The 13,314-nt window shown below is 38.4% G+C and overlaps 1 non-coding gene across 1 annotated transcript; it reads right to left on the bottom strand.

Annotated features, from left to right (window-relative positions):
• Window positions 1-11,368: 11,368 nt before the first annotated feature.
• Window positions 11,369-11,472, bottom strand: LOC148545384 (small nucleolar RNA R71). Its single transcript, XR_015901476.1, has one exon. It is a non-coding gene; the product is annotated as a small nucleolar RNA R71 (small nucleolar RNA).
• Window positions 11,473-13,314: the final 1,842 nt, after the last annotated feature.

Consider the following 13,314-nt stretch of genomic DNA (forward strand, 5'->3'; position numbering starts at 1 on the left):
TCAAGCAATATAAAAGCCTTGGCTAGGAGTGAGACTTGGATTTCCTATCATCATCATCTCCATCAATTGTGACAACATTTAGTTATTACTTCACTTAGTTAACCTCTACTATGAAGGAAAGTCAAGTGAAAGAAATCAATTTGAGTTCACAAGTCCTAGTCTAACCCTAGGGAAGTCTAGCTTTAATGACATTCAAACCAATTAGTAATTCCCAATTGATAATCAACAAAAGACATTGATAATTCAAGTGTCTCCAATATCTCAACCCCCAAGCCAAGAATGAAAAGTCTACTCCATAGCTAAAGTTGGCATTTTCTCAAATACTTGGAGAGCAAGGATGAGAGACATTATAAAATTGAGAATAAACTTGAAATCAAAGATATCCACTACCAGAGATTAACAACAATCAAACAATTGGCAACAATGAACATAAAATTCCTCAAGCATTAATGAAAATCAAAGTAACAAAATCCAAACCTAAGATCCACAAGTAACTTGAGTAATAAGAACTAAATTGAGAGGAGGAGACTTAGATATACAACTTGAAGTAATGTAGAATTGAATTGACAATAGATCTCACCAATGGATCTAAGAGAATTCCAAATTGAGAAGCAAAACCCTAGAGAGAAGCTAGAGTTTCTCTCTCTACAAAATGTAACTTCCAAAAACTAACTAGAAAAATATCTAAATGTGTGAATGAATGAGAATCCCTTTATTCCTTGGTCCTGTTAAGTGTTTTGGCGCCAGAGTTATTTCAGATTGGGCCCCACAGCCTCTGTGAAATCGCCCAGCATATTTTCACTTAAAAATCATGTACGAGCACCGACGCGTACGCGTACCGCACGCGTGCGTGTCCCTGGGTTTTTACGATCCACGCACTCGCGTAAAGCACGCGTGCGCATCCATGAGGTTCTGGCGTAGCCATGCAAATGTGTCAGCTTCTAGCTCTGGCTTCTTCGCGCCGATCCCAGTAGCTCGCATCCACGCGTACGTGTACGGCACGCGTACACGTCGCTGCTTAAGCTCCAAAGCTCTAATTTCCATGCTCTTTCCATTTATGCATGCTTCCTTCCTCTCTTCTAGGCCATCCTTGCCCTATAAACTCTGAAATCACTTAACAAACAGATCACGGCACCGAATGGTAATAGAAGAGGATTCAAATATAACACATTTAGTGTAGAAGAGGCATGTTTTCATCCATGAAGCAAAATCGGGAAGGAAACACAAAACCATGCATTTTTTATGAATAAGTGTGAAAGAAAATTGATAAAACCCTCAAAATCCATACAAGATAAACCCTAAAAATGGGGTTTATCACACCGTCCTCGGTGCATGCAAAGAAGAGCAAGGTGGACGGGTTGCTATAATTGATGAGCTCCTTTAAAAGGTTGTGCGGGTAAACTTGTTTGTTGCCCCATTTAGAAGCTTCTCCTTTCCCTCTTGGTAGCTAACTTAAAAGAAAAGAAAAAAAAAGAGAATTAAGCCTACAACAAAGATAGCAAAGCAAATAGAACATAGGCGTGGGCTAATGCCAAATAAGAGTAGGGTTCTCACTACATGTTAGCTACGCATGTAAGTGAGAAAAAAATATAACTAAGGGCATATCACTACTACTTGATGCAAGAATAGAGTCAAAGCATGAAGAGCATTCAGAAGCATCAAGTTCAAACAAGAAAGAGTGGGTCATACAAGATTAAGCATTGATTTAAAAATTTCATCACCCAAAAATATCAAACAAGTCAAGAAGTACCAAACCTAACTAAGAAATTCTCAACAATTGAGTAAAAGAATTCCACACTATTATTAAAATAGGAAACTTAGAAAAGAAAATAAGAACAAGCTATAAAAAAATTAAAATACAATGAATGATAATATGCAAATGCAACATATAAAAGAAAATGAAAATAAGAAAAATAAAAAAGTGGAAAGTTGAGGAGAGAGAGAAGAAGAAAGTAAGAAAGGAAGATGAGAGAAGAAGAAAGGTAAAAAGAAAGAAGAAGGAAAGAAGAAAGGGAGAAGAAGAAAGAAGAAAGAAGAAAGGAGAAAGAAAAGAAGAGAAGAAGAGAAAAGAAAACAGGGCAGAACAGGGGAAACAGGGCGCAAAAAGTGATGCGTGTGCTTCGGCGACGCATACGTGTCGGTAGGCAGGATGGTGGATCGAAGCGTAAGCATCGTCCACGCGTACGCATGGATTGCAGAGAGTACAGGTGACGCGTAAGCGTCACCCACGCAAACGCGTGGGGCCAATTAGTGCTACTCGCATAGAACCAGCACCACTCCAACACAACTCTCTGGTTTTTGTACTAGGAGTTCAAATATGGCGCACAACGCGTGCGTGTCGGCCACGCATACACACCTTTTTTTTTTAAAATAGAAACATGGCACTCTCCTAATCTATATGGATTCTAAATCAACCAAAATTCAAATTTGACAACAAATCTTTTGATTTTCGAAAAATTTTCAAATACAAAACAAACAAAACTTACACTTCAAGCAAAATACAATTTAACAACAACTATTCTACAACTTAAGGAAGAAAGCTAATCAAACAAACTAGCAACCCAAACACTAAAACAAGAATATGCGAAGAAGAAAAGTACCTAACAATGGCAACTCAATTCATTCATTCATTATATATACAAAAGAATGGAAAGAGTTTACCATGGTGGGGTGTCTCCCACCTAGCACTTTTAGTTTAAGTCCTTAAGTTGGACATTTGGGAGGCTCCTTGTCAAGGTGGTTTATGCTTGTATTCATCCTTGAACCTCCAAGAATGCTTGCTCCTCAAACGGTTGTCAGAATTTCCAACCGCCTTCACCAAGCTTGGGTGAGGTTCTTCCGAAGATATGAGCTCCCAAAATTGGTCTTCATGTTGTGATCCGGGATCCCATATCTTATTTTCACACCCATCTTCTAATTGATCATCATGATTCCACTTGGGTGGTAGGCACATAGAATTCTCCTTAGAGTACCAAATTCTCCTCCTAGACCCATACAATTTAGCACTCTTCGAACCATAGGACCTATGCCTTGAGGGTTCAACCTTTATGAGCCTAACATTGTTTTTCCAACCACTACACAATTCTCTTTTACTCTTGACTCCACAAAGAGCTCTAAGTTGCCCATCCATCTCAAGCAAACCATATTCAAGTGAAAAAGTAAAGTTTAGGGATAAGAATTTTATCCACTTGAATTTTGTGTTGGATGGTCACTTAGGAAGGGGTGTCTCCAATGGTCTTGCAAGTTTCACTCCCTTGTGCTCTTCTTTGATTATCTCCACCTCTTCACAAGCTTTTTCAATTTCAACCTCTTCCTCTTGGTAGCTTCCTTTCAATTCAATCTCTTCTTCATTGCTTACCAAGAGTGTGGGAGGTTGTGTATCTTCTTACTTGATCTCTATGTCAAATCCAATAGGAGACGATTCAATTATAGATAGGAATTCATCAATGATTGAATCCATCTCTTGATCAACCTCTTCCAATATTTCATCATTCATACTATGCCTTGGAGGTTGCGCATTATCCTCCTCAACATCATTTTCAAGTTCAATGGAAGAAAGTTCAACAACTTCCACAAAATCATCAACAACATCACTTGGTGTGGAAGTGTTCTCAAGCTTGAAATCCACCTCTTGTTCAACTTTGCCTAGGCTTTCAACCACTTCTTCTTCATCAACAATCTCTATCCTTTCCACTTGTTACACGACACACTTTATTCTCTGCTCTTCGGTTGATTCTCCATATTCCTCCGTGGAGATGCTTTGTCTACAGTATGAATCTCATACGTCCAAGTTGGCTTTAATCTTGGCAAGATTAGCCTCGATAGCTTCGTTCATCCTTTGGGCTTCTTCTTGCTCCTTTTAACGGATGATTACTTGAGGCCGGTCTATTGCTTTCTTGAAGCGATCCATTGGCTCTTGTTCTACTTGACTAACATAAGTAGGATCATATTGCTCTTAGATTGGTGGGTATGGGTATTCTTCCATGGAAGGTTGTGGTGGAAAGGGGATTTCATTTTGTGGTTGAAAGTTTTCATACATGGGAGGTGATTCATCTTGGTAAGAATAGTGAGGTGGTGGTTCTTGAGGGTATTGGTGGTGGAATTGTGGCGGTTCTACATATGGTTCATATGGTTCAAAAGGTGGTTGGTATGGTGGATATGGATTGGGATCATATGGAGGTGTTTGGTGGTAATAGGATGTGGATTGAGAATATGGTGGTTGAGGACTATGTTGAGAGTATGGTGCATGGAATGATAGTGGTTGAGTAGCATAATCTTGATAAGAGCCATTGTATCCATGGGAATGATATACATTATAGGAGGGGTTGCAATCATGGTAGATTGGTTGAGGAGGTTGCCATGAGGGTTGCTCATATGGATGTGGCTCCCTTCTCAAGAATTCTTCCCTCCCATAATATGAGCCATCATTAAAGTTTCCATTACCTACAACATAGTCATGACCATACCCAAAATTACAAGGATGAGAATTCATATGGAAAAGAGAAAGTCAAAACAAAGAATACCAAAAAGTAAAGAAAAAGTAAACTCCTAAGTACTAGCAAAACCAAGAAATAACCAAAAAGTAAGTTATTTACAATATGAACCATAGCCGATAATATAACACCATTGCAATTTCTCAGAAACGGAGCCAAAAATTTGATGATAAAGAATTATTTTTGGTCTAGAATTTCTCTTAATAAAAAAGGAAATTCTTTATAAGCATAGTTCCAAACCAACTAATAATTCTCAATCAAATTTTAATAATCGGTTTTGGTTGTTACAAGTACAAACCCAATGAAAATTAACCAAAGTATTCAAACATCGGGTCATATCACAAGGAATTGCAATGAAGTGCTCAATTATTGGCTATGAAAGAACAAGGGGGGTTTGATTGGTAAAAGGGCAAGAAAATAACTGGCAAGAAAATAAAGTAGGCAATGATTACTTGCATCATCTACCCTTTTTTCTTGTCTAAAAAGGACCATAAAAGAGCATAATCTCATTTCATCATTGCAATTTATGAGTTAATTGATGAATATTATAGTACATTGCTTTGAAATGGGGTTGTGCTAAATTTCAGGTGAAAAAGAGCAACAAAAAGGGAAGAAAAACAACAAAACAAGCTAGGCGTGTGAAACTGGCGTGCCACTTGGAACAAACGCCACAAAATTGTATGGATATAGCACGCCAGGAGATGGGCGTGGCACGCTAGTATTGAAGTCCAAAGAGGAGTCTCAAGCAATTACATGGGCGTGACACGCCAGGAGCTGGGCATGGCACGCCAGTGTAGTTTTCCAAAGAGCAATAATGAGGGCCACTAAAGGGGCGTGGCATGCCAGGTTGGGCGTGGCACGCCTAACCCCTCACATACTATGGGTGTGCCACTTGAGCCATGGGTGTGGCACGCCAATTTATCACTCCATAAAGGATCATCACCTGGGTATGCCACTTGGTATCGAAGACGTGGCACGCCAGCTTCAAAAGTCACTTGGGCGTGCCACTTGAAGAGCCAGGCGTGGCACGCCAAGCTTAAAAGAGCCACACTAAAAGGGCGTGCCACTTGAGCATCAAGGCGTAGCACGCTAGTTCAAATTTCCAGAGATGAGGACAAAAGCCCAAAATGCTGGGCATGCCACTTGGTATCGAAGGCGTGGCACGCCAAGCCCTCACCCTCACTTAGGCATGCCACTTGAGCATCCAGGCGTGGCACGCCAATGTACAAAGGCCAAAGCAAAGGCGGGGCATGCCACTTGGTGTCGAAGGCGTGGCACGCCAGCTCTAGATCCTTACTTGAGCGTGCCACTTGAATGCTGGGCGTGGCACGCCAGCTACTGGAACAAAGAGGAATAGTGGGTGTGGCACGCCAGTTATATTTTCTAGAGAGGGAGATAGGAGGCCAACCATATGGGCGTGCCACTTGGTATCGAACGCGTGGCATGCCAGCTACCGTTTCCCACTTGGGTGTGCCACTTAGATCTCAGGCATGGCACGCCAGCATCACCAATCAATAAAAAGAAGACCTGGGCATGCCACTTGAGTTCTGGGCGTGGCACGCTACCGAGGGAGCCTAGCACACAAATGGGCGTGGCACGCCAGAACCTGGGCGTGCCACGCTAGTTCAATTTTCCAGAGAGAAAGACCAAGTACACATAATGGGCGTGGCACGCCAGACCCTGGGCGTGCCACGCTTGTTCAACTTTCCAGAAGCAAGAAAAAGAGGGAGAAAACCTAGGCGTGCCACTTGAAGTCGAAGGCGTGGCACGCCAGGCTACACAATTACTTAAAGAACCCTGGGTGTGCCACTTGGGCTCGAAGGCATCGCACGCCAGGGAGGCCAATGAAGGAAGGCATGCCACTTGAAGAGTTGGGCGTGGCACGCCAAGCCAGATTTAGAGTTGGGTGTGGCACGCCACTAAAGCGCCAATCACATGCTAGCTAGGAAATCACATTTGTTGAGTTTCTTTTCCCTCCAAATTGTATTTTTCTTTTCACTTTTGTAATTCCTTTATTTTCTAGTGCTAGGAGTAGTATAAATACCCCCCTGAAGATACTAAAAAAGGGGTTAAGCAGTTGGGAAGCTAAGTTGTGGAGTAGAGTTTTTAGTTAGATTTACTTTTTCACTTTATCATCTCTCCATCTCTTGTACTTTTCTCTGAGCTATGAGTAGCTAAATTCCCTCTCATTAAGAGAGGGAGCTCTGTTGTACTTGATGGATTAATGATAGTTAATTTCTTCTTCTCTTCATCTTCTCTTTGATTTGCTAGAAGGAATTTCATTTTAATGATAGTGTTCAATTATCTTGGAAAAGAGATTGAATGCAAAATGGGTTTCATAGGAACCTTGGAAAAGGAAACATGAAACCAAGCTAGAAATCCCTTCTCACACTTGAGTAGGATCTGGGTTTTGGTATTTGGATATGGTGACATATAATCCTCCCTCTACTTGGACCTATGATGATGTGTGGTATAATCAGGGACCAAGCATATCTCTCTTCATGAGCAATTAGACCAAGAAATTGGCTATTGATCAAGATTTGAGAGATTGAGTCACTAAGGGATTGGGGCTCAATCAATCATGATTGCCAAGAGGTCAATGAGTTGCATGATTGAAGAGGATATGAGCTGGATTTAATCCAAAGAGACAACATCTCCTGATCTCAATGAATTCCCCTATTCTTATCTTCCACTTTCTTTATAGCTTTCTTTACATTCTTCCAATCCCCATTCCCATAAGTCATTTAAGTTTCTGCCCTTTTACATTCTTGCCATTTCCATTTCTGCACTTTACTGCTTTCTTTACTTTTGAGTCATTTATAATTCTGCCCATTTATAATTCTGCAATCACAATCTATTCTGTTTAGCTTGACTAATTCACCAATTGATTAAAATTACTCAAATCAACCAATCTCTGTGGATACGATCCCACTCCATTGTGGGTTATTGATGAGCGGATAATTTATACCCTTTTTGGCATTGTTTTTACATAGTTTTTAGTATGATTTAGCTACCTTTTATTATAATTTTATTAGTTTTTATTTAAAAATCACATTTCTGGACTTTACAATGAGTTTATGTGTTTTTCTGTAATTTCAGGTATTTTCTGGCTGAAATTGAGGGACCTGAGCAAAAATCTGATTCAGAGGCTGAAAAAGGACTGCAGATACTGTTGGATTCTGACCTCCCTGCACTCGAAGTGGATTTTCTGAAGCTACAGAAGCCCAATTGGTGCGCTTTCAATTGAGTTGGAAAGTAGACATCCTGCGCTTTTCAGAAATATATAATAGTCTAAACTTTGCCTGAGATTTGATGGCCCAAACTGACGTTCAAAGTCAGCCTAAAACATCTTGGCGTAAAACGCCCAAACTGGCACCAGAATTGGAGTTAAACGTCCAAACTGGCTCTAAAGCTGGCGTTTAACTTTAGGAACAGCCTATGCACGTGAAAGCTTCAATGCTCAGCCCAAGCACACACCAAGTGGGACCCGGAAATGGATTTCTGCACTATCTGCACTTAGTTACTCATTTTCTGTAAACCTAGGTTACTAGTTTAGTATAAAAACTACTTTTAGAGATTCATTTTACATCTTTGGAATATCTTTTGATCACCATAGACTATCATTTGGGAGGCTAGCCTCACGGCCATGCCTAGACCTTTCACTTATGTATTTTCTACGGTGGAGTTTCTACACCCCATAGATTAAGGTGTGGAGCTCTACTGTTCTTCATGAATTAATGCAATTACTACTGTTTTCTATTCAATTCACGCCTACTTCTTCTCCAAGATATACTCTTGTTCTTAATTCAGTTAAGTCAGAATGAAGGGGTGACCCGTGACAATCACCCAATCTTCGTTACTCGCTTAGCCAAGATCGCGTGCCTGACAACCACAAAGCGGTCTACATGATGTTCAACGTAGTCATTGGACGACAGCTGGAGTATACTCTTTTGGTATTCCGAGTAGGATCTGGGAAGGGATGACTGTGACTAGCTTCAAACTTGCGAATGTTGGGCGCAATGACAGTGTGCAAAAGGATAATGGTCCTATTCCGACGCTAGCGGGAACCAACAGATGATTAGTCGTGCGGTGACAGCGCATATGGATTTGTTTTCATCCGAGAGGATCATACAGCTTGCCATGGAAGGAGGTAACGCATGGTTGGAAGAAGGCAATAGGAAAGCAGAGGTTCAGAAGTAACAAAGCATCTCCATACGCTTATCTGAAATTCCCACCAATGAATTACATAAGTAACTTTATTTTATTTTATGTTTTATTTATATTTTAATTATCAAAACCTCATAACCATTTGAATCCGCCTAATTGAGATTTACAAGATGACCATAGCTTGTTTCAAGCCGACAATCTCCGTGGGATCGACCCTTACTCACGTAAGGTTTATTACTTGGACGACCCAGTGCACTTGCTGGTTAGTTGTGCGGATATGTGAAAAGTGTGAATCACGATTTCCCACACCAAGTTTTTGGCGCCGTTGCCGGGGATTGTTCGAGTTTGGACAACTGACGGTTCATCTTGTTGCTCAGATTAGGTAATTTTATTCTCTTTTTAAGCTTTTTATTTTCGAAAAATTCAAAAAAAAAATAATAATAAAATATTCAAAAATTTTATTTTGTTCTTCAAAAATTTTAAGAATGAATTCTAGAGTTTCATCATGATCTGTTGAAGCCTGGCTAGCTATTAAGCCATGTCTAAATTCTTTTGGACCAAGGCTTCTACTTATCATTGCAGGAGCTTTTTGATTCCCATCAATTTGGCTGTTGTATATAATGCTCTGCTGAAGCTTGGCTGGCCATTGGCCATGTCTAAGCTTTTGGACCGAAGCTTTCACATAAAGCTTGGCTGGCTATTAAGCCATGTCTAAATTTTTGGACCGAAGCTTTAGACTAACATTGCATGATTCCTGGTATTCTTATTAAAAATTTTGAATTTCTTTATTTTCTTTTCCTGATTAATTTTCAAAAAATCCAAAAATTTTAATAAAATCATAAAAACCAAAAAATTTCATGTTTAAGTCTTGTGTCAAATTTTAAGTTTGGTTTCAATTTCATCTTTTTAATCTTTTTTTTATTTTCAAAAAATTCATGCATGTGTTCTTCATGATCTTCAAGTTGTTCTTGATGACTGTCTTTGTTTGATCTTGTGTTTTTCTTGTTTTGTATCTTTTCTTGTTATTCATATGCATTCTTGAATTCTTATTGTCTAAAGTTTAAAAATTTTTTAATTTTGGTGTCTTGCATGTGTTTCTTTTCTTAAAAATTTTTCAAAAATAAGTTCTTGGTGTTCATCTTGACATTCAAAGTGTTCTTGCATGCAATTTTGTTTTGATCTTAAATTTTTTATGTTTTGTTTCATTTTTGTGTTTTTCTCTCTCCTCATTGAAAATTCAAAAATAAAAAATAATATCTTTCCCTCATTTCACACATAAATTTCGAATATTTGAGTTGATTTAATCAAAAACTTTTAAAATTTAGTTGTTTCTTGTTAATCAAGTCAAAATTTCAAATTAAAAATTCTATCTTTTTCATTTTTTCTTAATATCTTCGAAAATTTTAAAAATTTGATTTTCAAAATCTTTTTCTTAGTTCATATTTTCGAAATTAACGCTAACAATTAATATTTTGATTCAAAAATTTTAAGTTGTTACTTTCCTATTAAGAAATGATCAATCTTTAAATTCTAGAATCATATCTTTTAGTTTCTTGTTAGTCAAGTAATCAACTTTAATTTTCAAAAATCAAATCTTTTTAATTTTCTTTTCAAATCTTTTTCAAAATAAATTTCAATCATATCTTTTTCAAAACTTAATTTCAAAATCTTTTGTTACTTCTTATCTTTTCAAAATCGATTTTCAAATCTTTTTCAATTAACTACTTGACTTTTTGCTTATTTTACTAATTCATATCTTTTTCAAAACTACCTAAATAATTTTCTCTCTCTAATTTTCGAAAACTCCTAACCACCTTTTCAAAATTCTTTTTAAATTAACTACTTGTTTTAAATTTAAATTTTATTTTATTTCTCTTTTTAAATTTCGAATACTAACCAATAATTAAAATAAAAATAAAAATATTTTCCTTTTATTTTAATTTAAAATTTGAATTCTCTCTCTCTCTCTCTCATCTCTTTCTATTTATTTATTTATTTACTAACACTTCTCTTCTTCTTATAATTCGAACCCTCTCTCCCTCTCTGTGTTCGAATTCTTCATCTTCTCTCTTCTTCATTCTACCCTTCTATTCTTCTACTCACATAAAGGAATCTCTATACTGTGACATAGAGGATTCTTATTCTTTTATGTTCTCTTCTTTTTCATATGAGCAGGAGCAAGGATAAGAACATTCTTGTTGAAGCTGATCCAGAACCTGAAAGGACTCTAAAGAGGAAGTTAAGAGAAGCTAAAGCACAACACTCTGGAGAGGACCTGACAGAATTTTTCGAAAAAGAAGAAAGAGATGGCCGAACCCAACAAGAATGGTGGAGATGCAAGGAAGATGCTTGGTGACTTTATTGCACCCTCTTCTGACTTCTGTGGAAGGAGCATCTCAATTCCTGCAATTGGAGCAAACAACTTTGAGCTTAAACCTCAATTAGTTTCTCTAATGCAGCAGAATTGCAAGTTTTATGGACTTCCATTGGAAGATCCTCATCAGTTTTTAGCTGAATTCTTGCAAATCTGTGACACTGTTAAGACCAATGAGGTTAATCCCGAGGTCTACAAACTTATGCTTTTCCCCTTTGCTGTAAGAGACAGAGCTAGGACATGGTTGGACTCACAACCTAAAGATAGCCTGAACTCTTGGAAAAAGTTGGTCAATGCTTTCTTGGCCAAATTCTTTCAACCTCAAAAGTTGAGTAAGCTTAGAGTGGAAGTTCAAACCTTCAAACAGAAGGAAGGTGAATCCCTCTATGAAGCTTGGGAAAAATACAAGAAATTGATCAGAAGGTGTCCTTCTGACATGTTTTCAGAATGGAGCATCATATGTATATACTATGATAGTCTGTCTGAATTGTCTAAGATGTCATTAGACCACTCTGTTGGAGGATCTCTTCATCTGAAAAAGATGCCTGCAGAAGCCCAGGAACTCATTGAAATGATTGCAAATAACCAGTTCATGTATACTTCTGAAAGGAATCCTGTGAATAATGGGACAACTCAGAAGAAAGGAGTTCTTGAGATTGATACTCTGAATGCAATATTGGCTCAGAACAAAATATTGAATCAGCAAGTCAATATGATTTCTCAGAGTCTGTCTAGAATGCAAGTTACAATAGGCAGTACTAAGGAAGCTTCCTCTGAAGAAGAAGCCTATGACCCTGAGAATCCTGCAATGGAAGAGGTGAATTACATGGGAGAATCCTATGGAAACACCTATAATCCTTCATGGAGGAATCATCCAAATTTCTGATGGAAGGATCAACAGAAGCCTAATCAAGGCTTCAGTAATAATAATGGTGAGAGAAATAGGTTTGGCAATAGCAAACCTTTTCCATCATCTTCTCAGCAACAGACAGAGAATTCTAAGCAGAGCCACTCTGACTTAGCAACTGTAGTCTCTGACCTATCTAAGACCACTCTCAGTTTTATGACTGAAGCAAGGTCCTCCATTAGAAATTTGGAGGCACAAGTGGGTCAATTGAGTAAAAGAGTTACTGAACTCCCTCCTAGTACTCTCCCAAGCAATACAGAAGAGAATCCAAAAAGAGAGAGCAAGGCCATAAATATAACCAACATGGCCGAACCTAGTGAGGAAGAAAAGGCAGTGATTTCCAGTAAGGAAGACCTTAATAGATGTCCACTGGCCTTCAAGGAGTCACCTAATGAGGAACCCAAGGAATCTGAGGCTCATATAGAGACCATAAAGATTCCACTAAACTTACTGTTGCCATTCATGAGCTCTGATGAATATTCTTCCTCTGAAGAGGATGAAGATATTATTGAAGAGCAAGTTGCTCAATATCTGGGAGCAATCATGAAGCTAAATGCCAAGTTATTTGGTAATGAGACTTGGGAGGATGAACCCTCATTGCTCATTAATGAACTAAATGATCTGTTTCAACTGAAATTATCTAAGAAGAAACAGGATCTTGAAAAGTTCTTTATTACCTTGTATCATAGGCACCATGACCTTTGAGAAGGCTCTGGTGACCTGGGTCAGGGATAAACCTCATGCCCCTCTCTGTAATGGAGAAACTAGGGATCTTTGAGGTGCAAGCTGCAAGAATCTCACTAGAGATGGTAGACAATTCAAGGAAACAGGCTTATGGACTTGTAGAGGATGTCTTGGTAAAGGTTGAAGGCCTGTACATCCCTGTTGATTTCATAATCCTAGATACTGGGAAGGAAGAGGATGAATCCATCATCCTTGGAAGACCCTTCCTAGCCACAGCAAGAGCTGTGATTGATGTGGATAGAGGAGAGTTAGTCCTTCAATTGAATGAGGACTATCTTGTGTTTAAGGCTCAAGGATCTTCTTCTGTAACCATGGAGAGGAAGCATGAAAAGCTTCTCTCAACACAGAGTCAAATAGAGCTCCCACACTCAACTTCTAAGTTTGGTGTTGGGAGGCCATCATCAAACTTTGAATCTCTATGAAGCTCTCTAAGAGCTCACTGTCAAGCTATTGACATTAAAGAAGCGCTTATTGAGAGGCAACCCAATGTTATTTAATTATAATTATTTTATTTTCCATTGTTACTTTATGTTTTCTTTAGGTTGATGATCATGTGAAGTCACAAAAACAACTGAAAAGTCAAAAACAGAATGAAAAACAGCATTAAAAATAGCACACCCTGGAGGACA

The sequence above is a fragment of the Arachis ipaensis genome, chromosome B9 (assembly GCF_059453495.1).
Source record: "Arachis ipaensis isolate K30076 ecotype BB chromosome B9, ASM5945349v1, whole genome shotgun sequence".
NCBI classification, from domain to species: Eukaryota; Viridiplantae; Streptophyta; class Magnoliopsida; order Fabales; family Fabaceae; genus Arachis; species Arachis ipaensis.